At 55.8% G+C, this 27948-nt stretch overlaps 6 long non-coding RNA genes across 8 annotated transcripts in view; 3 read left to right on the top strand and 3 right to left on the bottom strand.

Moving 5' to 3' along the window:
* LOC135578793 (uncharacterized) overlaps positions 1 to 27948 on the bottom strand; it is a 78833-nt gene that overhangs the window by 36464 nt on the left and 14421 nt on the right. The window contains exons 6-7 of the long non-coding RNA XR_010470896.1: positions 25758 to 25896; positions 22457 to 24704 (exon numbers count right to left, since the gene is read on the bottom strand). This is a non-coding gene — a long non-coding RNA (uncharacterized LOC135578793). The remainder of the gene's footprint in view (positions 1 to 22456; positions 24705 to 25757; positions 25897 to 27948) is intronic.
* LOC135578809 (uncharacterized) lies at positions 28 to 5193 on the bottom strand. The gene is made up of 2 exons (XR_010470926.1): positions 4013 to 5193; positions 28 to 845 (listed from the first exon to the last, which is right to left on the bottom strand). It is a non-coding gene; the product is annotated as an uncharacterized LOC135578809 (long non-coding RNA).
* On the top strand, positions 822 to 27273 carry LOC135578811 (uncharacterized). The gene is made up of 2 exons (XR_010470928.1): positions 822 to 1487; positions 26529 to 27273. It is a non-coding gene; the product is annotated as an uncharacterized LOC135578811 (long non-coding RNA).
* LOC135578787 (uncharacterized) lies at positions 6028 to 12618 on the top strand. Of its 2 annotated transcripts, none has more exons than XR_010470884.1 (4): positions 6028 to 6166; positions 6277 to 6384; positions 6506 to 6615; positions 6816 to 7482. It is a non-coding gene; the product is annotated as an uncharacterized LOC135578787 (long non-coding RNA). The 2 variants fall into 2 exon arrangements; XR_010470883.1 differs by lacking the exon at positions 6028 to 6166 and adding an exon at positions 12604 to 12618 and having other exon boundaries at positions 6816 to 6949.
* LOC135578807 (uncharacterized) lies at positions 9787 to 16577 on the bottom strand. Of its 2 annotated transcripts, XR_010470924.1 has the most exons (4): positions 16449 to 16577; positions 15105 to 15323; positions 11803 to 11936; positions 9787 to 10752 (listed from the first exon to the last, which is right to left on the bottom strand). It is a non-coding gene; the product is annotated as an uncharacterized LOC135578807 (long non-coding RNA). The 2 variants fall into 2 exon arrangements; XR_010470923.1 differs by lacking the exon at positions 9787 to 10752 and having other exon boundaries at positions 10846 to 11936.
* LOC135578806 (uncharacterized) lies at positions 17399 to 18472 on the top strand. The gene is made up of 3 exons (XR_010470922.1): positions 17399 to 17535; positions 17657 to 17766; positions 17967 to 18472. It is a non-coding gene; the product is annotated as an uncharacterized LOC135578806 (long non-coding RNA).

Genomic DNA, 27948 nt, shown 5'->3' with positions numbered 1-27948 from the left:
TTTTTCCCAGTTAACTTTTTCTTCCCCTTTCCTCTTCTTCCCACCCCTGTTTAGGCTCACGACCTTCCAAAAGCTGTTGCGGCAGATCACACACAGGTCCCTGCCGTTTGCTCGAACTCTGTAACACCATCAGGCAGATACGTTCTTGGGATATTGTCTTGCGTGCTGCTGGGCCAAGAAGTGACACGAACGCCGTGTAAACACGGGCAGTGATGGCTCCTGGTCAGCAGTCACAGGCTGGCCTCAGTAACTGCTGTGAGACTAATCCCACACAGGAGCAACAGTATATGCTTCTGCCTTGTCAGCTTCATGAACAGGGCAAGTGGAGGGGAAAAATGCTCTTCTGTTAACTTCAAGTCGTCACCTATGCTATCTGCAGCAATAATCGATTTGTTGAAAAAACTGGGAAACTTTGATTTTTTTTTCCCCCATTAACCCTTTTCCCCCCCTTCCGCTTTTTCCCATCCCTGTTTAGGCTCACAACCTTGCAAAGGCTATTGCAGCAGCTCACACATTTCTTCTGAAGCATCCAGATGCTGAAATGAGGCAGAGAAGTGTGGCCTACTGTCAGAGCAGACCTGAGGCCGAGCAGCAAATGAGAGACTTGGAGACAGAAGCTGACGAGGTATGCTTTTGATTCAGAGCCTGGTCTTTGGGAACCCTTCTATCACTCCTCGGATGGGGTGAGATTCAAGGATCTTGTTTGCTTACGTGTCCTCTGCTCCTCCTCTCCTTCCCCTCTTGCTGTTTTCCTCCGTCATGTCTGCTGTGTCTTCTTGGTGCATTCAGTAATCTCTGGCATTTTGTTTCTTCTTCCCAGGTTTGGGCAGGAATTCGTAACGGGGCTGTAGGAAGAAGTACTGGAAGTAAGGCTGGACTGGCAACAAATCCACACTGTGTTTTGGCAAAAGAGGGACACGGTTAGGTTGATTACTCCCCTGTCTTGTAGATGACAGGGACTGATTTGGGGCCAGCACCCCAAAGGCTTCCTCCCAAAGGTGCTGGGCGGAGTTGGGGTGGGCGGGACTGCACACGCGTGGCTCTGTCACCCCCGTGTCACAATGCCAGCACCCGGCAATGCAGCGCTCACAATGCCCCGAGCAGGACCAAAAGGAGCAGCCGGGTCCCGTGTCCACTGCCAGAGCTGGCCCGGGGGCAGCCGCAACACATCCCACAGGAAGCACTTGAGGAGCTGGTGGAATCACAGGGCAGGGGCTGAGGGAGGAAGAGCTTGCATGAGGCTGCTGGAGGTTCTCCACTGCAAGGTGATCTGCGGGCAGGGCCACCATCCAAGCTCAGCTCACGGATGGAAATCCTTTTGAGCTGGATAGCAGTGGAGAGACAAAGGGCATTTCTTCTGTGCTTGCAACACCCACTGGTGTCCCACCAGGCACAGGAAGGAGTCTTGCCCCCAAGGACCATCAGCTCAGAGGCATTTGGGCACTCTCGGAAGTCCGGGAGATGGCTCCGGCTCGAGGTAGGACAGGGTAAGATAGGCTAGGGCTTGGGCAGGTCCTGGGGGGCGTGAGCAGCCTGTGGGATGAGGAGCCAGGTCTGGCTCACATGCTCAGGGAACAGCCGATCGCCAGCACTGGGGTCAGGAAGGAATTTTTTCCCCCGGGGCAGATTGGCACTGGTCCCCGGGGGTTTTTTGCCTTCCTCTGCAGCACTGAGCACGACCACTTTGCAGAGCTCCTCTGGGCCCTTTTGGCTCGGTTCCTGCCCGCTGCTCAAGCACCAGGAAGATGGCCTCTCGTGCCCCGCAGCTGGGGGGAGGAAGGCTTTTTGCCTTCCTCTGCAGCGCTGAGCACGGCCCCTTCCCACGGCTTCTTTGGGCCATTTGGGCTGGGCGCCTGCTGCTCCACCAGTTGGCCCTAAACTTAGCTAGAACAGCCTACCTAAACCAGCACAGAACAACTCACCTAAACCAACCTTAAACAACCTAAACCAGTCTGCCTTCAAAAACTTCAATCAGCCACCTACAACCTAAGCAGAACCTTAAACAATCTACGACAAATTACCTAAACCAACCTAAACCAAACAAAAGAAACCAACCTAAACACCCTAAAACAAACCTACCCAAACCAAATGATCTAAAAAATCCTACCTAAAACAATCTAAAACTACATAAACCGGCATTTCTCAGCCAACCTCAAGCAACCTGTAACCAAACAAGCTAAACAAACCCAAACCAACCAATCTTAACCTAAAACAACCATTAAACAACCTCAAACAACTTCAAAACAATCTGATAAAGGATAAAACTACCTAAAGCAACCCATCTAAACCAACCTCAAAAACAGGAAATCGAATGACACAACCTGACCAAAATGACCTCAAGCAAACAACCCAAAGCTAAATAGAACCACTGAAACCAGCCTACAATCGCCAAGCTAAAAACCAATCTAAATCAACTAAACTTCAACAACGAAGCTAAAACCCCCTAAAAAACCCCAACAACCAAACTCCAACCACCAGCCACCCTACCCCATGCAGTGTCTCACTTGGATGTGTCTGCAGTCTTGGAAGCTTGACTACCCCAGGTTCTCCTACAAATGGACCCTGAGCTTGTTTGGAGGTTCTCAAGCACAGCGCAGCTACCGTATCCCCTTGACCTAGCAATGGTTCGCCTCTAGCGGGGAAGGTCGTCCTCTTTGAGCAAGGCAGGGAAACACGTGGAGCAGGGAAGGAGGACGGGGACATCTGCTGAGACAGCACAAACAGCCCCATCGAGCCTGGTGATTAGTGGGGGGACGCATGTCCCAGCGAGATTGCAGTCACATCCAAATCATCCAGACACAACCTAAAACCAACAAAACACCATGTAAATCTAACCAAAGCACCTAAAGCACCCTCAACAACCAATCTAAACCACCCCAACCTGAAGGAACCCATCTTCAAACATGCAACGTAAAAAACACTGCCTAAAACAACCTACCAAAAAGGAACTAAACCAACCTAAACCAAACAACCTGAACCAACCTCAACAGAAACCCTTCAGGCAACCTAAACAATGTAAACCAAACCTGCCGAAACCAACCTACCTGAAAACACAGACACCCACCAACCCACCTAAACCGCCTACTGAAAACAAACAACCTAAAATAACCAACCAACTTAAAATCATCTAAACAAACCTAAACCAAACTACTGAAAACGGCCTCAACGAAAACAGCTTCAGATACGCCACCTACAACAACCAACGGAAGACACCTTCAACCAAAAATCACCTACATCAAGCAACCTGAACCCACCAGCCTTCGACAACCAGCCTCTCACAACCACCCTCAAAGAACCTGCCTCAAACCAACCTCAAACGACCGCAACAAACTGAACCAAGCTCGTAAAACCAGAAACCTCAACCAAACTAACGCAACCAGTGCTAAAGAAGCGTCAGAAAACAGCACCAACCAAAGAACCCAGCAAAACCAAGAAAAGTAAACCTCCAAAGCTAAACAACACACATCAGCGGTAAGAAAATCACATCACACAGCCTAAACCAACCCACCTAAACTAACCAACCGAAACCAAGCTAAACCATCAAACCTGAAACAAGCAATCTAAGACCCCCTACCTCAACCAAACTTAAAAACGTATAAACTGACCTAAACCAACCAAATGAAACCAACTTAGAAAAACCCAACAAAACCAAAACAACAATGGAAACAACATCAACAACAGAAACAGAACACCAAACAAGGTAGAAAGAAACAAGCAAAACCCAAGCAAGTTACAGACCAAGAAGGCAGATGTAGGAAGCAGCACGCAGAGATGTTGCATGGGGACCCAGTGCTTTGGAGCAGCCACTGGTGTCCTGTCAGGAACAGGAAGGATTCGCAGCTGCCACTCGGCACCTCTCCCTGCGGGCAACACCAGCGCCTGGCAGGGACCAGAGCGCTTCTCGTGCACCCTGCCCAAGAAGCACAGCAGCCAAACAAGGTGTGCAAGGCAAAACATCTGCTCGCCATCGCTACATGTGATGCTTTGGAAAAGATCCCACAGTACCACATACCTCTTCTTTGGTGCATGGTCAGTCCCGCGCCTCATTCTCAAGGTCCTCCCTCTTCAGGAACCTGGCAAAGCTTGGCCTCCATTCCTGCTGCTGCTCTCCGCAGCTCTGGGACTTGCCTTTGCCAGCCCGCAAGGGCTGTTTGTTCGAGCTAAACTGAAGAATGCATCAGCCTGCTCCTGGCTACACGTGGGCTTGTGTTAAGGATTGTGAGCATTGGCTCTGAAAAAGAGTGAGAAACGGAAATGACATGGAATAACAGAACACGAAAAAACATAAAATGAAGTAAATTAAAATAAAATAAAACAAAATAAAATAAAATAAAATAGAAACACTTGTATCCATTGCGTTTTGTGTCCTGGAAAGTGGTTTTGAGGGAAGGGTGAAGGAAGGGAGAGGGAAAGGGGACGGGCAGGGGGGAAGGGAAGGGAAGGCAGAAGAGAAAAGAAAGCCCTGACAGAGCCCTGAGGGCTCCGTGCCCGGAACTGTGCGGGTTTGACTGAAAGTGAACTCATTTTCTTCATGGAGTTAGAAACCTTTCAATTAGTTTGAGAACACGAGATAAAAACATTAGCTCTGTGCTGGGGTGTTAATTGCGCCGGTCTGAGAGCCAAGGGCATTCTGACTGCTCTGCCCACAGATGTGACGTATCGGGGAAGGGGGACAGAGATGGGACAGAGCTGGACTGACATCCAGGCTGATCGAGAAGAGTATTTCATCCCATTAGCGTCACGGTCATTATTTAAGGAGGGAGGGGATCTCTCTCACTCTCTCAGGCGTGCAGTGTAATCTTGATAAACTGGCCACATGGGTCAAGAAAGCCACCTGGCAACCAAACAGACCCATTGCACTCTTCCGCTCAGCACATCAAGACTTGCCCTCTAAGTCTCGGCAATTTCTTGAATATCACCAATAATCAACACAGGTTTCAAACAGCAACATGGCATGACAAAATAATACATACTTCTCTTTAAGTCCGCTCCTTTTTTTAAATCTTTGCCTAGACCTTCAGGAAATGTCAAACCAAACTAACTACCCAGCAGTTCAACACGCAACCCACGCAAAATAAAGGCTACCCACGAGGAACCCCGTTACAAGTATCAGTCGTGCAACTGCTACTCTGTGGCACGGCTGCCCTGAACCGATCAGCCCTAGAGATGAAGCCCGAGGGAGACACCACTCAGCCGGCAAATATTCCAAAAACACGTTTTGCTCACAGATCTTACAGCAAGTTTTCCCTCGGCAAACAAAAGATTAAACAGCAGCAACAAGCAGAAATAATACTCACAAGTCTGTGACTCACAAGAGGGCTGTTGCACGAAGGATTTCTGGAAACGCTTGACCATCCATAGAAGTGGCTTGGAGCCACAAAAGCCCTGTCTCTTCAAACACGTTTTGCATTCTTCACACTACAGCACTAAAGAAAGATCAGAATCCCTCAGCATAGTACAATTCTGCAATACAGCGACCGGGTTGGTCGTGCTGCTAAGACACCTTGTCCAAAGATCTGCAGCTCTTGCTCTTTGCTGAAGACAAAAGGCCGATGAGTCGGTTCCAGCAGAGGCAAACCAAATCTAAGCACTGACAGGGCTGCAGAGCAAAATGGCCCCGCAATGGGGCCTCGTGGCCCCGGGGGCCGCCATGCCGGCCACCGCAGCGGCCGTTGGGGACGCCACGAGCCTCTGTGATGGCAGTTGGAGCACAGCTGTGCCAGCTGCGCCATCGCTCCGAGAGAAGAGGCCGCAGACGACAGCGCCGGATCGACGCGAAGAAGAGAGAGGAGGCTCAGGGACCCCCTGGGATGGCTCCGCCGCCCAAACGGCGGCTGCCTGGCGGGAGCAGCAGCACCGCCCACAGGCAGGAGGAGCCCATGGAGATTGACCCACCCCGGGAAGAGGCGGAGCCCATGGAGGTGGATCCGCCTCGGCAGGAGGAGGAGGCGATGGAGGTGGATCCGCCTCAGGCAGGGCTGCTGGGGCCCAGCACCAGCATGGCCGGACCGCCTCCGGCGCCGCAGTGCCCTAAGCGCCGCAGGACGGCCGGGGGCTCTCCCAGAGCCCCCAAACAGGCGCCTGGCCGCAAGCGGCGCCGCCCCCGCAGCCGCCACTAGCCACCTCCGGGGGATGGGCCGGACCAGCAGCCGCTCTGGAGCCACAGGTGAGCCCGGCTTCCCAGCCCGCACCCCCGGCCCTCATGCCGGGGCATCTCCTCTGCCCTGGGGCCTGGGGAAGAGGCGAGGAGGGTCGCTGCCATCTTCTGCTCGGCAGCCCCAGAGCACCGGGAGGAGTCCTCAGGAGCCACCACACAGCGGGGGACAGCGCCACAGACGCCAGGACACCCGAGGACAGCGCTGGAGCTTGCCTTCAAGGCAAAAGGTTTTCACATTGCACAAATCATTCAGACTTTTCCTTTCCTTCTCCCTGTATGCAGACTATAGAGTTAATAGAAATATGTAGATATAGAAAATAAAAGCTAGGTGGATGTGTGTGTGCACAGAAGCCCACTGGAGACCGCCAGAGACCGTCGGGGACAGAAGGACACCGTGGGATCTGCACCTTGCCTTATAAAAGGAGAAGTGTGGAGACTTGGAGACGAAACCTGACGAGGTATGCTTGTTATTCAGAGCCTGGTCTTTTGGAACCCTTCTCTTACTCCTCTGATTGGGTGAGATGCAAGGGTCTCCTTTACTTGTGTGTTCTCTGCTCCTCCTCTCCCTCCCCTCTTGCTGTTTTCCTCCGTCATCTCTGTTGTGTCTTCTTGTTGCATTCAGTAATTCTCATCTCTGGCATTTTGGTTTTTTTCCCAGGCTCGGTCAGGAATTCTTGACAGGACTACCGGAAGGAGTTTTTGAAGGTCAGAGGCATTTGGGCACTCTCGGCAGTCCGGGAGATGGCTCCGGCTCAAGGTAGGACAGGGTAGGATAGGCTAGGGCTTGGGCAGGTCCTGGGGGGCGTGAGCAGCTTGTGCATGGGACGAGGAGCCAGGTCTGGCTCACATGCTCAGGGAACAGCCGATCGCCAGCACTGGGGTCAGGAAGGAATTTTTTCCCCCGGGGCAGATTGGCACTGGTCCCCGGGGGTTTTTTGCCTTCCTCTGCAGCGCTGAGCATGACCACTTTGCAGAGCTCCTCTGGGCCCTTTTGGCTCGGTTCCTGCCTGCTGCTCAAGCACCAGGAAGATGGCCTCTCGTGCCCCGCAGCTGGGGGGAGGAAGGCTTTTTTTCCCCCCGAGGTGGGACAGCAAGCGTCTCCGGGGGTTTTTTGCCTTCCTCTGCAGCGCTGAGCACGGCCCCTTGCCACGGCTTCTTTGGGCCATTTGGGCTGGGCGCCTGCTGCTCCACGAGGTGGCCCTAAACTTAGCTAGAACAGCCTATCCAAAGCAGCATAGAACTAATCGCCTAAACCAACCTTAAAGAAGTGCAAGGAACTAACCCGCCTTCAAGAAGCTAAAATAAACTGAAACTAAACACTTGTATCCCTTGTGTTTTGTGTCCTTGAAAGTGTTTTGGAGTCGGGAAAGGGGGGAGTCAGGGAGAGTCGGGTGGACGTTGGGGAAGGGGGACGGCGGGGGGGGGAAGGAGGCGGGACGGCGGGGGGGGGGAAGGAGGCGGGACGGCGGGGGGGGGGAAGGAGGCGGGACGGCGGGGGGGGGGAAGGAGGCGGGACGGCGGGGGGGGGGAAGGAGGCGGGACGGCGGAGGGGGGAAGGAGGCGGGACGGCGGGGGGGGGAAGGCGGGGAGGGGAGGCGGGACGAGTGGGAGGGGGGAGGGGCGGCGGGACGGCGGGGGGGGGAAGGAGGCGGGCCGGGGGGGGGAAGGAGGCGGGCCGGGGGGGGGCAAGGAGGCGGGCCGGGGGGGGGCAAGGAGGCGGGAAGGAGGCGGGAAGGAGGCGGGACGGCGGGGGGGTAGGAGGCGGGACGGCGGGGGGTAGGAGGCGGGACGGGGGGGGGTAGGAGGCGGGACGGGGGGGGGAAGGAGGCGGGACGGGGGGGGGGAAGGAGGCGGGGCGGGGGGGGAAGGAGGCGGGGCGGGGGGGGAAGGAGGCGGGAAGGAGGCGGGACGGGGGGGGGAAGGAGGCGGGAAGGAGGCGGGAAGGAGGCGGGACGGGGGAGATACGGTGAGGGGAAGCGGGACGGGGGGTAGAGGCGGGGCGGGGGGGAACCGGACGGGGGGGGATGGTAGATGCGGGACCGGGGGGTGGACGGGAGGGGCGGGGAACGGAGAGGCGGGAGATCGGGAGGGAAGCGGGAGAGAGGGAGACGGGGAGAGGCGGGAGGGGGGGAGACGGGGCGAGGCGGGAGTATGGGAGAGGCGGGAGGGGAGGAGACGGGGAGGGAGGGTGGACGGGGGGGGAGGGAGGTGCGAGACGGGAGGGGGGAGAAGGGTATGGCTGCCCTGAACCGATCACCCCCTAGAGATGAAGTCCAAGGGAGACACCACTCAGCTGGCAAATATTCCAAAAACACGTTTTGCTCACAGATCTTACAGCAAGTTTTCCCTCAGCAAACAAAACATTAAACAGCAACAACAAGCAGAAATAATACTCACAAGTCTGAACCATCTTCTAAGGGATTTTCCCGTACCGGCCGACACCGCCGGACCCGGCGGGCACACCCGCTGCCCCCGCTCCAGCTGCCCGCCAAGCGGCGGCGCCGGCCCCGCCACCCACGCGTGCCCACAAGCGGCCTCGCCCTCCCCGCCCGCCCGCCCGCCGGGCACAAGACGGACGCCAGCGCAGCCCAGCCCGGGCACCGGGAGAGCCGCCTCCCGCAAAGACCGACCCAGCAGCCCCGACGAGCGGATGGCGGAGCCGTCGCTCCTCGGCCCCGCCCCGTGTTCCGGTAAACGCGGGAACGAGCGGGAGTCGCGCGGTTTGGCTGCTCCCGAGAGAGAGTTGGAGGAAAAACTCTTCCCGCCCCCTGTCCCTTCTTCTCCAGCCGGGCAGCCCCCTGGAGCTGCCGCCGCTACAACCGCTGCCGACAGCCCGGTGGCCCCGATGTGCCACCCCGCCCTTCCATCGGGCTTTTTCTTGTGCGTGGAGTGGCCGGTGGAGACTTTTCCGTGCTGTGTGTCACAGCTACTTGATGTGCTGATTTTTTTCCCACCCTATTTTCTCATTAACTCACAAGAAGGTTGTGGCAAGAACACCCGTTTCCGGAAACGCTTGAACATCCCTAGAATTGGCTTGGAGCCAAAAAAGCACTGTCTCTTCAAACACGTTTTGCATTCTCCACACTACAGCACTAAAGAAAATCGGTGTTTCCACTTCCACGGCCATTGCACATCCTGTGGCGGGTCAGAGTCCAGAAGCACCGAGCCTTCATAAGCTCTGTCCTCTGCCTCGGAGGGTGACGCTCCCTCCAGAAACGCCCCCGCCTCTCAGAGGAGGGACAGACAGCTGCTGCTGTCCCGGGGCTGCAGGCTGGGCTCTCAAACGAGCCGAGTTCCCAGGTCACTCCCAACAACTCGGCTTTCGGCTCCTGGAGCGAAATGCAACCTTTGCAAGCACCTGATGCCGCTGCCCTGCTGGGCTGGGCACAGGAGCCCTTCGCCGTGACCAGGGCAGGGAGATGCAACGCTGGGCTTGACTCGCTGCGGAGCTGCAGGGCTGCTGTGCCATCCGGCAGCAGAGGGGGATGAAGTGCCAGCTGGGGCAGTGACAGGGACTGTGCCAGTCAGCGCAGGCAGGTGACAGGAACAACCGCGAAGCCACTAATGAAATGCAAAGAGTACAGCACGGGAAAGAGCACTGGATCAGCACCCGGTGGATTGTCCCTTCGTTTTCTGTTGACTATCAGTGTTCTTTATTGAATTATTGATTTCTTTTTACTGATGTATGGTTGGTCATATGCATACGTTTGGGGATTTTTTGGATATTCGTTTTCCTTTCTTCACTGTTTTTGCCAGTGCCTAACCAGACTCTCTTGAATGGAGCTTGGGACTTGATACAAGGCTTTGTGCAAATTTGGAAGCAGAGGGACCAGGGGATGTGTCTCCAGCAATACTACAGCGTGTTTCAAAAACACGGTCCCAATTTCACACGCAGAGTGATTTCCAATTGGGTCCATCTTTCCGAAACATCCTGTGCCTGGGGAGAGTTGTGGAAACAAACTTGAGATGGGTCCTATGTTACCTCTGTTCCTGCTCCTCGTCCCATAGTGCCGTGGCGGGATTCCTCCTCTGAGGGTGGTTCTTTTGAAGTAAATAAAACGTCTGTTGGAAGGAATTGTGGGAATTCAAAGACATGGTTCTTACACCTTTGGACAAATGTTTGCGTTAAAAACGGAGGCAAATTTTCTCTCCTTCTCCCTATATATGTGTATGCAGACTGTATAGTTTATAAAGACATGTAAAAATAGAAAATTAAATCGATAAATGTGTGCACACGGAAGCCCACAGGAGACCACCGGAGATTGCTGGAGATTGCAGGAGACTGTCCGGAGACCGAAGGACACCGCTAGAAACCACAGGACACCATTGGCTCTGTGTCTTGGTTTAAAAAGGAAGAAGGTTTTCACATTTCAGCAAACAATTAAGACTTTGGTTTTCTCTCTCCTTCTCCCTATATGTGTGTCTATGGACAATATAGTTTAGAAAAATATGTACATATAGACAATAACAGCTATAAATGCAGGCACAGAGAAGCCCGCTGGAGACCGTGGGAGACTGAAGAAGGCCGCTGGAAACCACAGGACGCCACTGGAGAACGTCGGAGACCAAAGGACACCGTGGGACCTGCACCTTGCCTGAAAAAAGGGAAAGTTTCTTAACATTTTACAAATACTTCAGCCTTTTCCTTTCTCTCTCCCTCTGTAAATACTAGAAATGCAGTACGGGAGGAAGGGAGAAAAAGTCGTCTTTTGAACTTACAATCATTATGATGCGATCTGCTACAATAATCGATTTTGGCATTAAAAGTAACACGCTCCTAGTAAAACATGCTCCTCTAGTAAAAAACCACCAAAGATTTGTATCAGTTCTAGTGTAACATTGTATCTGCTGAGACTGTGGCTTCCCTAGATGTCAGCTGGGGAATAGAGAGGCTGCAGGAAAGTTCGTTGACAGAAAGTGGGAAACGTGGGTTTTTTTTCCCAGTTAACTTTTTCTTCCCCTTTCCTCTTCTTCCCACCCCTGTTTAGGCTCACGACCTTCCAAAAGCTGTTGCGGCAGATCACACACAGGTCCCTGCCGTTTGCTCGAACTCTGTAACACCATCAGGCAGATACGTTCTTGGGATATTGTCTTGCGTGCTGCTGGGCCAAGAAGTGACACGAACGCCGTGTAAACACGGGCAGTGATGGCTCCTGGTCAGCAGTCACAGGCTGGCCTCAGTAATTGCTGTGAGACTAATCCCACACAGGAGCAACAGTATATGCTTCTGCCTTGTCAGCTTCATGAACAGGGCAAGTGGAGGGGAAAAATGCTCTTCTGTTAACTTCAAGTCGTCACCTATGCTATCTGCAGCAATAATCGATTTGTTGAAAAAACTGGGAAACTTTGATTTTTTTTTCCCCCATTAACCCTTTTCCCCCTCTTCCTCTTTTTCCCATCCCTGTTTAGGCTCACAACCTTGCAAAGGCTATTGCAGGAGCTCACACATTTCTTCTGAAGCATCCAGATGCTGAAATGAGGCAGAGAAGTGTGGCCTACTGTCAGAGCAGACCTGAGGCCGAGCAGCAAATGAGAGACTTGGAGACAGAAGCTGACGAGGTATGCTTTTGATTCAGAGCCTGGTCTTTGGGAACCCTTCTATCACTCCTCGGATGGGGTGAGATTCAAGGATCTTGTTTGCTTACGTGTCCTCTGCTCCTCCTCTCCTTCCCCTCTTGCTGTTTTCCTCCGTCATCTCTGCTGTGTCTTCTTGGTGCATTCAGTAATCTCTGGCATTTTGTTTCTTCTTCCCAGGTTTGGGCAGGAATTCGTAACGGGGCTGTAGGAACAAGTACTGGAAGTAAGGCTGGACTGGCAACAAATCCACACTGTGTTTTGGCAAAAGAGGGACACGGTTAGGTTGATTACTCCCCTGTCTTGTAGATGACAGGGACTGATTTGGGGCCAGCACCCCAAAGGCTTCCTCCCAAAGGTGCTGGGCGGAGTTGGGGTGGGCGGGGCTGCACACGCGTGGCTCTGTCACCCCCGTGTCACAATGCCAGCACCCGGCAATGCAGCGCTCACAATGCCCCGAGCAGGACCAAAAGGAGCAGCCGGGTCCCGTGTCCACTGCCAGAGCTGGCCCGGGGGCAGCCGCAACACATCCCACAGGAAGCACTTGAGGAGCTGGTGGAATCACAGGGCAGGGGCTGAGGGAGGAAGAGCTTGCATGAGGCTGCTGGAGGTTCTCCACTGCAAGGTGATCTGCGGGCAGGGCCACCATCCAAGCTCAGCTCACGGATGGAAAACCTTTTGAGCTGGATAGCAGTGGAGAGACAAAGGGCATTTCTTCTGTGCTTGCAACACCCACTGGTGTCCCACCAGGCACAGGAAGGAGTCTTGCCCCCAAGGACCATCAGCTCAGAGGCATTTGGGCACTCTCGGAAGTCCGGGAGATGGCTCCGGCTCGAGGTAGGACAGGGTAGGATAGGCTAGGGCTTGGGCAGGTCCTGGGGGGCGTGAGCAGCCTGTGGGACGAGGAGCCAGGTCTGGCTCACATGCTCAGGGAACAGCCGATCGCCAGCACTGGGGTCAGGAAGGAATTTTTTCCCCCGGGGCAGATTGGCACTGGTCCCCGGGGGTTTTTTGCCTTCCTCTGCAGCACTGAGCACGACCACTTTGCAGAGCTCCTCTGGGCCCTTTTGGCTCGGTTCCTGCCCGCTGCTCAAGCACCAGGAAGATGGCCTCTCGTGCCCCGCAGCTGGGGGGAGGAAGGCTTTTTTGCCTTCCTCTGCAGCGCTGAGCACGGCCCCTTCCCACGGCTGATTTGGGCCATTTGGGCTGGGCGCCTGCTGCTCCACCAGTTGGCCCTAAACTTAGCTAGAACAGCCTACCTAAACCAGCACAGAACAACTCACCTAAACCAACCTTAAACAACCTAAACCAGTCTGCCTTCAAAAACTTCAATCAGCCACCTACAACCTAAGCAGAACCTTAAACAATCTACGACAAATTACCTAAACCAACCTAAACCAAACAAAAGAAACCAACCTAAACACCCTAAAACAATCCTACCCAAACCAAATGATCTTAAAAATCCTACCTACAACAATCTAAAACTACATAAACCGGCATTTCTCAGCCAACCTCAAGCAACCTGTAACCAAACAAGCTAAACAAACCCAAACCAACCAATCTTAACCTAAAACAACCATTAAACAACCTCAAACAACTTCAAAACAATCTGATAAAGGATAAAACTACCTAAAGCAACCCATCTAAACCAACCTCAAAAACAGGAAATCGAATGACACAACCTGACCAAAATGACCTCAAGCAAACAACCCAAAGCTAAATAGAACCACTGAAACCAGCCTACAATCGCCAAGCTAAAAACCAATCTAAATCAACTAAACTTCAACAACGAAGCTAAAACCCCCTAAAAAACCCCAACAACCAAACTCCAACCACCAGCCACCCTACCCCATGCAGTGTCTCACTTGGATGTGTCTGCAGTCTTGGAAGCTTGACTACCCCAGGTTCTCCTACAAATGGACCCTGAGCTTGTTTGGAGGTTCTCAAGCACAGCGCAGCTACCGTATCCCCTTGACCTAGCAATGGTTCGCCTCTAGCGGGGAAGGTCGTCCTCTTTGAGCAAGGCAGGGAAACACGTGGAGCAGGGAAGGAGGACGGGGACATCTGCTGAGACAGCACAAACAGCCCCATCGAGCCTGGTGATTAGTGGGGGGACGCATGTCCCAGCGAGATTGCAGTCACATCCAAATCATCCAGACACAACCTAAAACCAACAAAACACCATGTAAATCTAACCAAAGCACCTAAAGCACCCTCAACAACCAATCTAAACCACCCCAACCTGAAGGAACCCATCTTCAAACATGCAACGTAAAAAACACTGCCTAAAACAACCTACCAAAAAGGAACTAAACCAACCTAAACCAAACAACCTGAACCAACCTCAACAGAAACCCTTCAGGCAACCTAAACAATGTAAACCAAACCTGCCGAAACCAACCTACCTGAAAACACAGACACCCACCAACCCACCTAAACCGCCTACTGAAAACAAACAACCTAAAATAACCAACCAACTTAAAATCATCTAAACAAACCTAAACCAAACTACTGAAAACGGCCTCAACGAAAACAGCTTCAGATACGCCACCTACAACAACCAACGGAAGACACCTTCAACCAAAAATCACCTACATCAAGCAACCTGAACCCACCAGCCTTCGACAACCAGCCTCTCACAATCACCCTCAAAGAACCTGCCTCAAACCAACCTCAAACGACCGCAACAAACTGAACCAAGCTCGTAAAACCAGAAACCTCAACCAAACTAACGCAACCAGTGCTAAAGAAGCGTCAGAAAACAGCACCAACCAAAGAACCCAGCAAAACCAAGAAAAGTAAACCTCCAAAGCTAAACAACATAGATCAGCGGTAAGAAAATCACATCACACAGCCTAAACCAACCCACCTAAACTAACCAACCGAAACCAAGCTAAACCATCAAACCTGAAACAAGCAATCTAAGACCCCCTACCTCAACCAAACTTAAAAACGTATAAACTGACCTAAACCAACCAAATGAAACCAACTTAGAAAAACCCAACAAAACCAAAACAACAATGGAAACAACATCAACAACAGAAACAGAACACCAAACAAGGTAGAAAGAAACAAGCAAAACCCAAGCAAGTTACAGACCAAGAAGGCAGATGTAGGAAGCAGCACGCAGAGATGTTGCATGGGGACCCAGTGCTTTGGAGCAGCCACTGGTGTCCTGTCAGGAACAGGAAGGATTCGCAGCTGCCACTCGGCACCTCTCCCTGCGGGCAACACCAGCGCCTGGCAGGGACCAGAGCGCTTCTCGTGCACCCTGCCCAAGAAGCACAGCAGCCAAACAAGGTGTGCAAGGCAAAACATCTGCTCGCCATCGCTACATGTGATGCTTTGGAAAAGATCCCACAGTACCACATACCTCTTCTTTGGTGCATGGTCAGTCCCGCGCCTCATTCTCAAGGTCCTCCCTCTTCAGGAACCTGGCAAAGCTTGGCCTCCATTCCTGCTGCTGCTCTCTGCAGCTCTGGGACTTGCCTTTGCCAGCCCGCAAGGGCTGTTTGTTCAAGCTAAACTGAAGAATGCATCAGCCTGCTCCTGGCTACACGTGGGCTTGTGTTAAGGATTGTGAGCATTGGCTCTGAAAAAGAGTGAGAAACGGAAATGACATGGAATAACAGAACATGAAAAAACATAAAATGAAGTAAATTAACATAAATAAAATAAAATAAAATAAAATAAAATAAAATAAAATAAAATAAAATAAAAAAAACAACAAAAACACTTGTATCTGTTGCGTTTTGTGTCCTGGAAAGTGGTTTTGAGGGAAGAGTGAAGGAAGGGAGAGGGAAAGGGGACGGGCAGGGGGGAAGGGAAGAGAAGGCAGAAGAGAAAAGAAAGCCCTGACAGAGCCCTGAGAGCTCCGTACCCGAAATTGTGTGGGTTTGACTGAAAGTGAATTCATTTCCTTCATGGAGTGAGAAACCTTTCTTTTTCACAGCTCGCACAGTCATTATTTGAATTAGTTTGAAAACACGAGATAACACCCCAGCACAGAGCTAATGTTTTTAATTGCGCCGGTCTGAGAGCCAAGGGCATTCTGACTGCTCTGCCCACAGATGTGACGTATCGGGGAAGGGGGACAGAGATGGGACAGAGCTGGACTGACATCCAGGCTGATCGATACGAGTATTTCATCCCATTAGCGTCACGGTCATTATTTAAGGAGGGAGGGGATCTCTCTCACTCTCTCAGGCGTGCAGTGTAATCTTGATAAACTGGCCACATGGGTCAAGAAAGCCACCTGGCAACCAAACAGACCCATTGCACTCTTCCGCTCAGCACATCAAGACTTGCCCTCTAAGTCTCGGCAATTCCTTGAATATCACCAATAATCAACCCAGGTTTCAAACAGCAACATGGCATGACAAAATAATACATACTTCTCTTTAAGTCCGCTCCTTCTTTTAATCTTTGCCTAGACCTTCAGGAAATGTCAAACCAAACTAACTACCCAGCAGTTCAACACGCAACCCACGCAAAATAAAGGCTACCCACGAGGAACCCCGTTACAAGTATCAGTCGTGCAACTGCTACTCTGTGGCACGGCTGCCCTGAACCGATCACCCCTAGAGATGAAGCCCGAGGGAGACACCACTCAGCCGGCAAATATTCCAAAAACACGTTTTGCTCACAGATCTTACAGCAAGTTTTCCCTCGGCAAACAAAAGATTAAACAGCAGCAACAAGCAGAAATAATACTCACAAGTCTGTGACTCACAAGAGGGCTGTTGCAAGAAGGATTTCTGGAAACGCTTGACCATCCATAGAAGTGGCTTGGAGCCACAAAAGCCCTGTCTCTTCAAACACGTTTTGCATTCTTCACACTACAGCACTAAAGAAAGATCAGAATCCCTCAGCATAGTACAATTCTGCAATACAGCGACCGGGTTGGTCGTGCTGCTAAGACACCTTGTCCAAAGATCTGCAGCTCTTGCTCTTTGCTGAAGACAAAAGGCCGATGAGTCGGTTCCAGCAGAGGCAAACCAAATCTAAGCACTGACAGGGCTGCAGAGCAAAATGGCCCCGCAATGGGGCCTCGTGGCCCCGGGGGCCGCCATGCCGGCCACCGCAGCGGCCGTTGGGGACGCCACGAGCCTCTGTGATGGCAGTTGGAGCAGAGCTGTGCCAGCTGCGCCATCGCTCCGAGAGAAGAGGCCGCAGACGACAGCGCCGGATCGACGCGAAGAAGAGAGAGGAGGCTCAGGGACCCCCTGGGATGGCTCCGCCGCCCAAACGGCGGCTGCCTGGCGGGAGCAGCAGCACCGCCCACAGGCAGGAGGAGCCCATGGAGATTGACCCACCCCGGGAAGAGGCGGAGCCCATGGAGGTGGATCCGCCTCGGCAGGAGGAGGAGGCGATGGAGGTGGATCCGCCTCAGGCAGGGCTGCTGGGGCCCAGCACCAGCATGGCCGGACCGCCTCCGGCGCCGCAGTGCCCTAAGCGCCGCAGGACGGCCGGGGGCTCTCCCAGAGCCCCCAAACAGGCGCCTGGCCGCAAGCGGCGCCGCCCCCGCAGCCGCCACTAGCCACCTCCGGGGGATGGGCCGGACCAGCAGCCGCTCTGGAGCCACAGGTGAGCCCGGCTTCCCAGCCCGCACCCCCGGCCCTCATGCCGGGGCATCTCCTCTGCCCTGGGGCCTGGGGAAGAGGCGAGGAGGGTCGCTGCCATCTTCTGCTCGGCAGCCCCAGAGCACCGGGAGGAGTCCTCAGGAGCCACCACACAGCGGGGGACAGCGCCACAGACGCCAGGACACCCGAGGACAGCGCTGGAGCTTGCCTTCAAGGCAAAAGGTTTTCACATTGCACAAATCATTCAGACTTTTCCTTTCCTTCTCCCTGTATGCAGACTATAGAGTTAATAGAAATATGTAGATATAGAAAATAAAAGCTAGGTGGATGTGTGTGTGCACAGAAGCCCGCTGGAGACCGCCAGAGACCATCGGGGACAGAAGGACACCGTGGGATCTGCACCTTGCCTTATGAAAGGAGAAGTGTGGAGACTTGGAGACAAAACCTGACGAGGTATGCTTGTTATTCACAGCCTGGTCTTTTGGAACCCTTCTCTTACTCCTCTGATTGGGTGAGATGCAAGGGTCTCCTTTACTTGTGTGTTCTCTGCTCCTCCTCTCCCCCCCCTCTTGCTGTTTTCCTCCGTCATCTCTGTTGTGTCTTATTGTTGCATTCACTAACTCTCATCTCTGGCATTTTGGTTTTTTTCCCAGGTTTGGTCAGGAATTCTTGACAGGACTACCGGAAGGAGTGTTTGAAGGTCAGAGGCATTTGGGCACTCTCGGCAGTCCGGGAGATGGCTCCGGCTCAAGGTAGGACAGGGTAGGATAGGCTAGGGCTTGGGCAGGTCCTGGGGGGCGTGAGCAGCCTGTGCATGGGACGAGGAGCCAGGTCTGGCTCACATGCTCAGGGAACAGCCGATCGCCAGCACTGGGGTCAGGAAGGAATTTTTTCCCCCGGGGCAGATTGGCACTGGTCCCCGGGGGTTTTTTGCCTTCCTCTGCAGCGCTGAGCACGACCACTTTGCAGAGCTCCTCTGGGCCCTTTTGGCTCGGTTCCTGCCTGCTGCTCAAGCACCAGGAAGATGGCCTCTCGTGCCCCGCAGCTGGGGGGAGGAAGGCTTTTTTTCCCCCCGAGGTGGGACAGCAAGCGTCTCCGGGGGTTTTTTGCCTTCCTCTGCAGCGCTGAGCACGGCCCCTTGCCACGGCTTCTTTGGGCCTTTTGGGCTGGGCGCCTGCTGCTCCACGAGGTGGCCCTAAACTTAGCTAGAACAGCCTATCCAAAGCAGCATAGAACTAATCGCCTAAACCAACCTTAAGAAGTGCAAGGAACTAACCCGCCTTCAAGAAGCTAAAATAAACTGAAACTAAACACTTGTATCCCTTGTGTTTTGTGTCGTTGAAAGTGTTTTGGAGTCGGGAAGTGGGGGGGAGTAAGGGAGAGGCGGGTGGACGTTGGGGAAGACGGGGTGAGACGGGGAGGGGGGAGAGAGGCGGGAGGGGGGAGACGGGGAGAGGGGAGAGAGGCGAGAGGGGGGAGACGGGGAGAGGGGAGACAGGGAGAGGGGAGACGGGGAGAGGGGAGAGAGGCGGGAGGGGGGAGAGAGGCGGGAGGGGGGAGAGAGGGGGGAGAGAGGGGGGAGAGAGGGGGGCGAGAGGGGGGAGAGAGGGGGGCGAGAGGGGGGCGAGAGGGGGGAGAGAGGGGGGAGAGAGGGGGGAGAGAGGGGGGAGAGAGGGGAGAGAGGGGGGAGAGAGGCGAGAGGGGGGAGAGAGGGGAGAGGGGGGAGAGAGGGGGGAGAGAGGGGAGAGGGGGGAGAGAGGGGGGAGAGAGGGGGGCGAGAGGGGGGCGAGAGGGGGGAGAGAGGGGAGAGGGGGGAGAGAGGGGGGAGAGAGGGGGGCGAGAGGGGGGCGAGAGGGGGGAGAGAGGCGAGAGGGGGGCGAGAGGGGGGCGAGAGGGGGGCGAGAGGGGGGCGAGAGGGGGGCGAGAGGGGGGCGAGAGGGGGGAGAGAGGGGGGCGAGAGGGGGGAGAGAGGGGGGCGAGAGGGGGGAGAGAGGGGGGAGAGAGGAGAGAGGGGGAGAGAGGGGGGCGAGAGGGGGGCGAGAGGGGGGAGAGAGGGGGGCGAGAGGGGGGCGAGAGGGGGGAGAGAGGGGGGAGAGAGGAGAGAGGGGGGAGAGAGGGGGGCGAGAGGGAGGAGAGAGGGGGGAGAGAGGGGGGCGAGAGGGGGGCGAGAGGGGGGCGAGAGGGGGGCGAGAGGGGGGCGAGAGGGGGCGAGGGAGGAGAGAGGGGGAGAGAGGGGGGCGAGAGGGGGGCGAGAGGGGGGCGAGAGGGGGGCGAGAGGGGGCGAGAGGGGGAGAGAGGGGAGAGGGGGGAGAGAGGGGGGAGAGAGGGGGGAGAGAGGCGAGAGGGGGGAGAGAGGGGGGCGAGAGGGGGGAGAGAGGGGGGCGAGAGGGGGGAGAGAGGGGGGCGAGAGGGGGGAGAGAGGGGGGCGAGAGGGGGGCGAGAGGGGGGCGAGAGGGGGGAGAGAGGGGGCGAGAGGGGGAGAGAGGGGGGAGAGAGGGGGGGAGAGAGGGGAGAGGGGGGAGAGAGGGGGGCGAGAGGGGGGAGAGAGGGGAGAGAGGGGGGCGAGAGGGGGGCGAGAGGGGGCGAGAGGGGGGAGAGAGGGGGGAGAGAGGGGGAGAGAGGGGGGAGAGAGGGGGAGAGAGGGGGGAGAGAGGGGGAGAGGGGGAGAGAGGGGGGCGAGAGGGGGCGAGAGGGGGAGAGAGGGGGGCGAGGAGGGGGAGGGGCGAGAGGGGGAGAGAGGGGGCGAGAGGGGGGGAGGGGGGAGAGGGCGAGAGGGGGGCGAGAGGGGGGCGAGAGGGGGGCGAGAGGGGGGAGAGAGGGGGGTCGGAGGGGAGAGAGGGGGGAGAGAGGGGGGCGAGAGGGGGCGAGAGGGGGAGAGAGGCGAGAGGGGGGCGAGAGGGGGGCGAGAGGGGGAGAGAGAGAGGGGGGAGAGAGGGGGGCGAGAGGGGGGAGAGAGGGGGAGAGAGGGGAGAGGGGGGAGAGAGGGGGCGAGAGGGGGGCGAGAGGGGGGCGAGAGGGAGAGGGGGGAGAGAGGGGGGAGAGAGGCGAGAGGGGGGAGAGAGGGGGAGAGAGGGGGAGAGGGGGGAGAGAGGGGGGAGAGAGGGGAGAGAGGGGGGAGAGAGGGGGAGAGAGGGGGAGAGAGGCGAGAGGGGAGGAGAGAGGGGGGAGAGAGGGGGGGAGAGGAGGGGAGAGAGGGGGGGAGAGAGGCGAGAGGGGGGAGAGAGGGGGGGAGAGGGGGAGGAGAGGGGGAGAGAGGCGAGAGGGGGGAGAGAGGGGGGAGAGAGGGGGGAGAGAGGCGAGAGGGGGAGAGAGGGGGGAGAGAGGGGGCGAGAGGGGGGCGAGAGGGGGCGAGAGGGGGGAGAGAGGGGGCGAGAGGGGGGCGAGAGGGGGGAGAGAGGGGGGAGAGAGGGGGAGAGAGGGGGGAGAGAGGCGAGAGGGGGGCGAGAGGGGGGCGAGAGGGGGGCGAGAGGGGGGAGAGAGGGGGGAGAGAGGGGGGAGAGAGGCGAGAGGGGGGAGAGAGGGGGGCGAGAGGGGGGAGAGAGGGGGGCGAGAGGGGGGAGAGAGGGAGAGGGGGGAGAGAGGGGGGAGAGGGGGGGAGAGAGGGGGGAGAGAGGGGGGAGAGAGGGGGGGCGAGAGGGGAGAGGGGGGAGAGAGGGGGAGAGAGGGGGGCGAGAGGGGGCGAGAGGGGGGAGAGAGGGGGGCGAGAGGGGGGCGAGAGGGGAGAGAGGCGGGAGAGAGGCGGGAGAGGCGGGAGGGGGAGACAGGGGGGAGAGGGGGGAGAGAGGCGGGAGGGGGAGAGAGGGGGGAGAGAGGGGGAGAGAGGGGGGAGAGAGGGGGGAGAGAGGCGGGAGGGGGGGCGGAGGGGGAGAGAGGGGGGAGAGAGGCGGAGGGGGGAGAGAGGGGGGAGAGAGGGGGGAGAGAGGCGGGAGGGGGGAGAGAGGGGGGAGAGAGGCGGGAGGGGGAGAGAGGGGGGAGAGAGGGGGGAGAGAGGGGGGAGAGAGGGGGGAGAGGGAGGAGGGGGAGAGAGGGGGGAGAGAGGGGGGAGAGAGGGGGGAGAGAGGCGGGAGGGGGGAGAGAGGGGGGAGAGAGGCGGGAGGGGGGAGAGAGGCGGGAGGGGGGAGAGAGGCGGGAGGGGGGAGAGAGGGGGGAGAGAGGCGGGAGGGGGGAGAGAGGCGGGAGGGGGAGAGGGGCGGGAGGGGGGAGACGGGGATGGGGGAGAGAGGCGGGAGGGGGGAGACGGGGATGGGGGAGAGAGGCGGGAGGGGGGAGACGGGGATGGGGGAGAGAGGCGGGAGGGGGGAGACGGGGAGAGGGGAGAGAGGCGGGAGGGGGGAGAGAGGCGGGGAGGGGGGAGAGAGGCGGGAGGGGGGAGACGGGGAGAGGGGAGAGAGGCGGGAGGGGGGAGACGGGGAGAGAGGCGGGAGGGGGGAGACGGGGAGAGGGGAGAGAGGCGGGAGAGGGGAGAGAGGCGGGAGGGGGGAGAGAGGCGGGAGGGGGGAGAGAGGCGGGAGGGGGGAGACGGGGAGAGGGGAGAGAGGCGGGAGAGGGGAGAGAGGCGGGAGGGGGGAGAGAGGCGGGAGGGGGGAGAGAGGCGGGAGGGGGGACACGGGGAGAGAGGCGGGAGGGGGGAGAGAGGCGGGAGGGGGGAGAGAGGCGGGAGGGGGGAGAGAGGCGGGAGGGGGGAGAGAGGCGGGAGGGGGGAGACGGGGAGAGAGGCGGGAGAGGGGAGACGGGGAGAGAGGCGGGAGAGGGGAGTGGGGAGGGGGGAGAGAGGCGGAAGGGGGGAGACGGGGAGAGGGGAGAGAGGCGGGAGAGGGGAGACGGGGAGGGGGGAGAGAGGCGGGAGAGGGGAGACGGGGAGGGGGGAGAGAGGCGGGAGGGGGGAGAGAGGCGGGAGGGGGGAGAGAGGCGGGAGGGGGGAGACGGGGAGGGAGGGTGGACGGGGGTGAGGGAGGTGGGAGATGGGAGGGGGGAGAAGGGCATGGCTGCCCTGAACCGATCACCCCCTAGAGATGAAGTCCAAGGGAGACACCACTCAGCTGGCAAATATTCCAAAAGCACGTTTTGCTCACAGATCTTACAGCAAGTTTTCCCTCAGCAAACAAAAGATTAAACAGCAACAACAAGCAGAAATAATACTCACAAGTCTCAACCATCTTCTACGGCATTTTTCCGTACCGTCCGACACCGCCGGACCCGGCGGACACACCCGCTGCCCCCGCTCCAGCTGCCCGCCAAGCGGCGGCGCCGGCCGCGCACCCACGCGTGCCCACAAGCGGCCTCGCCCTCCCCGCCCGCCCGCCGGGCACAAGACGGACCCCAGCGCAGCCCCGCCCGGGCACCGGGAGAGCCGCCTCCCGCAAAGACCGACCCAGCAGCCCCGACGAGCGGATGGCGCAGCCGTCGCTCCTCGGCCCCGCCCCGTGTTCCCGTAAACGCGGGAACGAGCGGGAGTCGCGCGGTTTGGCTGCTCCCGAGAGAGAGTTGGAGGAAAAACTCTTCCCGCCCCCTGTCCCTTCTTCTCCAGCCGGGCAGCCCCCTGGAGCTGCCGCCGCTACAACCGCTGCCGACAGCCCGGTGGCCCCGATGTGCCACCCCGCCCTTCCATCGGGCTTTTTCTTGTGCGTGGGCTGGCCGCTGGAGACTTTTCCGTGCTGTGTGTCACAGCTACTTGATGTGCTGATTTTTTTCCCACCCTATTTTCTCATTAACTCACAAGAAGGTTGTGGCAAGAACACCCGTTTCCGGAAACGCTTGAACATCCCTAGAATTGGCTTGGAGCCAAAAAAGCACTGTCTCTTCAAACACGTTTTGCATTCTTCACACTACAGCACTAAAGAAAATCGGTGTTTCCACTTCCACGGCCATTGCACGTCCTGTGGCGGGTCAGAGTCCAGAAGCACCGAGCCTTCATAAGCTCTGTCCTCTGCCTCGGAGGGTGACGCTCCCTCTAGAAATGCCCCCGCCTCTCAGAGGAGGGACAGACAGCTGCTGCTGTCCCGGGGCTGCAGGCTGGGCTCTCAAACGAGCCGAGTTCCCAGGTCACTCCCAACAACTCGGCTTTCGGCTCCTGGAGCGAAATGCAACCTTTGCAAGCACCTGATGCCGCTGCCCTGCCGGGCTGGGCACAGGAGCCCTTCGCCGTGACCAGGGCAGGGAGATGCAACGCTGGGCTTGACTCGCTGCGGAGCTGCAGGGCTGCTGTGCCATCCGGCAGCAGAGGGGGATGAAGTGCCAGCTGGGGCAGTGACAGGGACTGTGCCAGTCAGCGCAGGCAGGTGACAGGAACAACCGCGAAGCCACTAGTGAAATGCAAAGAGTACAGCATGGGAAAGAGCACTGGATCAGCACCCGGTGGATTGTCCCTTCGTTTTCTGTTGACCATCAGTGTTCTTTATTGAATTATTGATTTCTTTTTACTGATGTACGGTTGGTCATTTTCATACGTTTGGGGATTTTTTGGATATTCGTTTTCCTTTCTTTTACAAGGGGAAAATGGTGTGCGACAAATTTTGATTCATACATGGTACAGGACGAACACTGGTTTTGCCAGTGCCTAACCAGACTCTCTTGAATGGAGCTGGGGACTTGACACAAGGCTTCATGCAAATTTGGAAGCAGAGGGACCAGGGGATGTGTCTCCAGCAATACTACAGGGTGTTTCAAAAACATGGTCCCAATTTCACACGCAGAGTGATTTCCAATTGGGTCCATCTTTCCGAAACATCCTGTGCTTGGGGAGAGTTGTGGAAGCAAACGTGAGATGGGTCCTGTGTCACCTCTGTTCCTGCTCCTCGTCCCATAGTGCCGTGGCGGGATTCCTCCTCTGAAGGTGGTTCTTTTGAAGTAAATAAAACGTCTGTTGGAAGGAATTGTGGGAATTCAAAGACACGGTTCTTACACCTTTGGACAAATGTTTGCGTTAAAAACGCAGGCAAATTTTCTCTCCTTCTCCCTATATACGTGTATGCAGACTGTATAGTTTATAAAGACATGTAAAAATAGAAAATTAAATCGATAAATGTGTGCACACAGAAGCCCACACGAGACCACCGGAGACTGCAGGAGACCGTCGGACACCGCTAGAAACCACAGGACACCATTGGCTCTGTGTCTTGGTTTAAAAAGGAAAAAGGTTTTCACATTTCAGCAAATAATGAAGACTTGGGTTTTCTCCCTCCTTCTCCCGATACGTGTGTCTATGGACAATAGAGTTTAGAAAAATATGTACATACAGACAATAACAGCTATAAATGCATGCACACAGAAGCCCGCTGGAGACCGCCGGAGATTGCAGGAGACCGTGGGAGACTGAAGAAGGCCGCTGGAAACCACAGGACGCCACTGGAGAACGTGGGAGACCAAAGGACACCGTGGGACCTGCACCTTGCCTGAAAAAAGGAAGAGTTTCTTAACATTTTACAAATACTTCAGCCTTTTCCTTTCTCTCTCCCTCTGTAAATACTAGAAATGCAGTACGGGAGGAAGGGAGAAAAAGACGTCTTTTGAACTTACAATCATTATGATGCGATCTGCTACAATAACAGATTTTGACATTAAAACAAACATGCTCCTAGGAAAACATGCTCCTCTAGTAAGAAAACAGGAAAGATTTGTATCAGTTCTAGTGTAACATTGTATCTGATGAGACTGTGGCTTCCCTAGATGTCAGCTGGGGAACAGAGAGGCTGCAGGAGAGTTTGTTGACAGAAAGTGGGAAACGTGGATTTTTTTTTCCCAGTTAACTTTTCCTTTCCCTTTCCTCTTCTTCCCACCCCTGTTTAGGCTCACGACCTTCCAAAAGCTGTTGCGGCAGATCACACACAGGTCCCTGCCGTTTGCTCGAACTCTGTAACACCATCAGGCAGATACGTTATCGGGATATTGTCTTGCGTGCTGCTGGGCCAAGAAGTGACACGAACGCCGTGTAAACACGGGCAGTGATGGCTCCTGGTCAGCAGTCACAGGCTGGCCTCAGTAATTGCTGTGAGACTAATCCCACACAGGAGCAACAGTACATGCTTCTGCCTTGTCAGCTTCATGAACAGGGCAAGTGGAGGGGAAAAATGCTCTTCTGTTAACTTCAAGTCATCACCTATGCTATCTGCAGCAATAATCGATTTGTTGAAAAAACTGGGAAACTTTGATTTTTTTTTTTCCCCCGTTAACGCTTTTCCCCCTCTTCCTCTTTTTCCCATCCCTCTTCAGGCTCATAACCTTGCAAAGGCTATTGCAGCAGCTCACACATTTCTTCTGAAGCATCCAGATGCTGAAATGAGGCAGAGAAATGTGGCCTACTGTCAGAGCAGACCTGAGGCCGAGCAGCAAATTAGAGACGTGGAGAGAGAAGCTTACGAGGTATGCTTTTTATTCAGAATCTGGGCTTTGGGAACCCTTCTATCACTCCTCGGATGGGGTGAGATTCAAGGATCTTGTTTGCTTACATGTCCTCTGCTCCTCCTCTCCTTCCCCTCTTGCTGTTTTCCTCTGTCATCTCTGTTGTGTCTTCTTGTTGCATTCAGTAATCTCATCTCTGGCATTTTGTTTCTTCTTCCCAGGTTTGGTCAGGAATTCGTAACAGGGCTGCAGGAAGAAGTACTGGAAGTAAGGCTGGACTGGCAACAAATCCACACTGTGTTTTGGCAAAAGAGGGACACGGTTAGGTTGATTACTCCCCTGTCTTGTAGATGACAGGGACTGATTTGGGGCCAGCACCCCAAAGGCTTCCTCCATAGGGTGCTGGGCGGAGTTGGGGTGGGCGGGGCTGCACACGCGTGGCTCTGTCACCCCCGTGTCACAATGCCAGCACCCGGCAATGCAGCGCTCACAATGCCCCGAGCAGGACCAAAAGGAGCAGCCGGGTCCCGTGTCCACTGCCAGAGCTGGCCCGGGGGCAGCCCCAACACATCCCACAGGAAGCACTTGAGGAGCTGGTGGAATCACAGGGCAGGGGCTGAGGGAGGAAGAGCTTGCATGAGGCTGCTGGAGGTTCTCCACTGCAAGGTGATCTGCTGGCAGGGCCACCTTCCAAGCTCAGCTCATGGATGGAAATCCTTTTCAACTGGGTAGCGGCGGAGAGACCAAGGGAATTTCTTCTGTGCTTGGAACACCCACTGGTGTCCCACCAGGCACAGGAAGGAGTCTTGCCCCCAAGGTCCATCAGCTCAGAGGCATCTGGGCACTCTCGGAAGTCCGGGAGATGGCTCCGGCTCAAGGTAGGACAGGCTAGGGCTTAGGCAGGTCCTGGGAGGCGTGAGCAGCCTGTGGGACGAGGAGCCAGGTCTGGCTCACATGCTCAGGGAACAGCCGATCGCCAGCACTGGGGTCAGGAAGGAATTTTTTCCCCCGGGGCAGATTGGCACTGGTCCCCGGGGGTTTTTTGCCTTCCTCTGCAGCACTGAGCATGACCACTTTGCACAGCTCCTCTGGGCCCTTTTGGCTCGGTTCCTGCCTGCTGCTCAAGCACCAGGAAGATGGCCTCTCGTGCCCCGCAGCTGGGGGGAGGAAGGCTTTTTTTCCCCCCCAGGTGGGACAGCAAGCGTCTCCGGGGGTTTTTCGCCTTCCTCTGCAGCGCTGAGCACGGCCCCTTGCCACGGCTTCTTTGGGCCTTTTGGGCTGGGCGCCTGCTGCTCCACGAGGTGGCCCTAAACTTAGCTAGAACAGCCTACCTGAATCAGCACAGAACAACTCACCTAAACCAATCTTAAACAACCTAAACCAGTCTGCCTTCAAAAACTTCAATCAGCCACCAACAACCTAAGCAGAACCTTAAACAATCTACAACAAATTACCTAAACCAAACAAAAGAAACCAACCAAAACACCCTAAAACAAACCTACCCAAAACCAAATGATCTAAAATATCCTACCTAAAACAATCTAAAACTACATAAACCGGCATTTCTCAGCCAACCTTAAGCGACCTGTAACCAAACAAGCTAAACAAACCAAAACCAACCAATCTTAACCTAAAACAACCATTAAACAATCTCAAACAACTTCAAAACAATCTGATAAAGGATAAAACTACCTAAAACAACCCATCTAAACCAACCTCAAAAATAGGAAACCAAAAGACATCACCTGACCAAAATGACCTCAAGCAAACAACCCAAAGCCAAATAGAACCACTGAAACCATCCTACAATCGCCAAGCTCAAACCCAATCTAAATCAACTAAACTTCAACAACTAAGCTAAAACCCCCTAAAAAACCTCAACAACCAAACTCCAACCACCAGCCACCCTACCCCATGCAGTGTCTCACTTGGATGTGTCTGCAGTCTTGGAAGCTTGACTACCCCAGGTTCTCCTACAAATGGACCCTGAGCTTGTTTGGAGGTTCTCAAGCACAGCGCAGCTACCGTATCCCCTTGACCTAGCAATGGTTCGCCTCTAGCGGGGAAGGTCGTCCTCTTTGAGCAAGGCAGGGAAACACTTGGAGCAGGGAAGGAGGACGGGGACATCTGCTGCAACAGCACAAACAGCCCCATCGAGCCTGGTGATTAGTGGGGGGACGCATGTCCCAGCGAGATTGCAGTCACATCCAAACCATCCAGACACAACCTAAAACCAACAAAACACAATGTAAATCTAACCAAAGCACCTAAAGCCCCCTCAACAACCAATCTAAACCA

Source organism: Columba livia, chromosome 2 (assembly GCF_036013475.1).
Source record: "Columba livia isolate bColLiv1 breed racing homer chromosome 2, bColLiv1.pat.W.v2, whole genome shotgun sequence".
NCBI classification, from domain to species: Eukaryota; Metazoa; Chordata; class Aves; order Columbiformes; family Columbidae; genus Columba; species Columba livia.
This window is presented reverse-complemented; position numbering and strand designations above follow the sequence as displayed.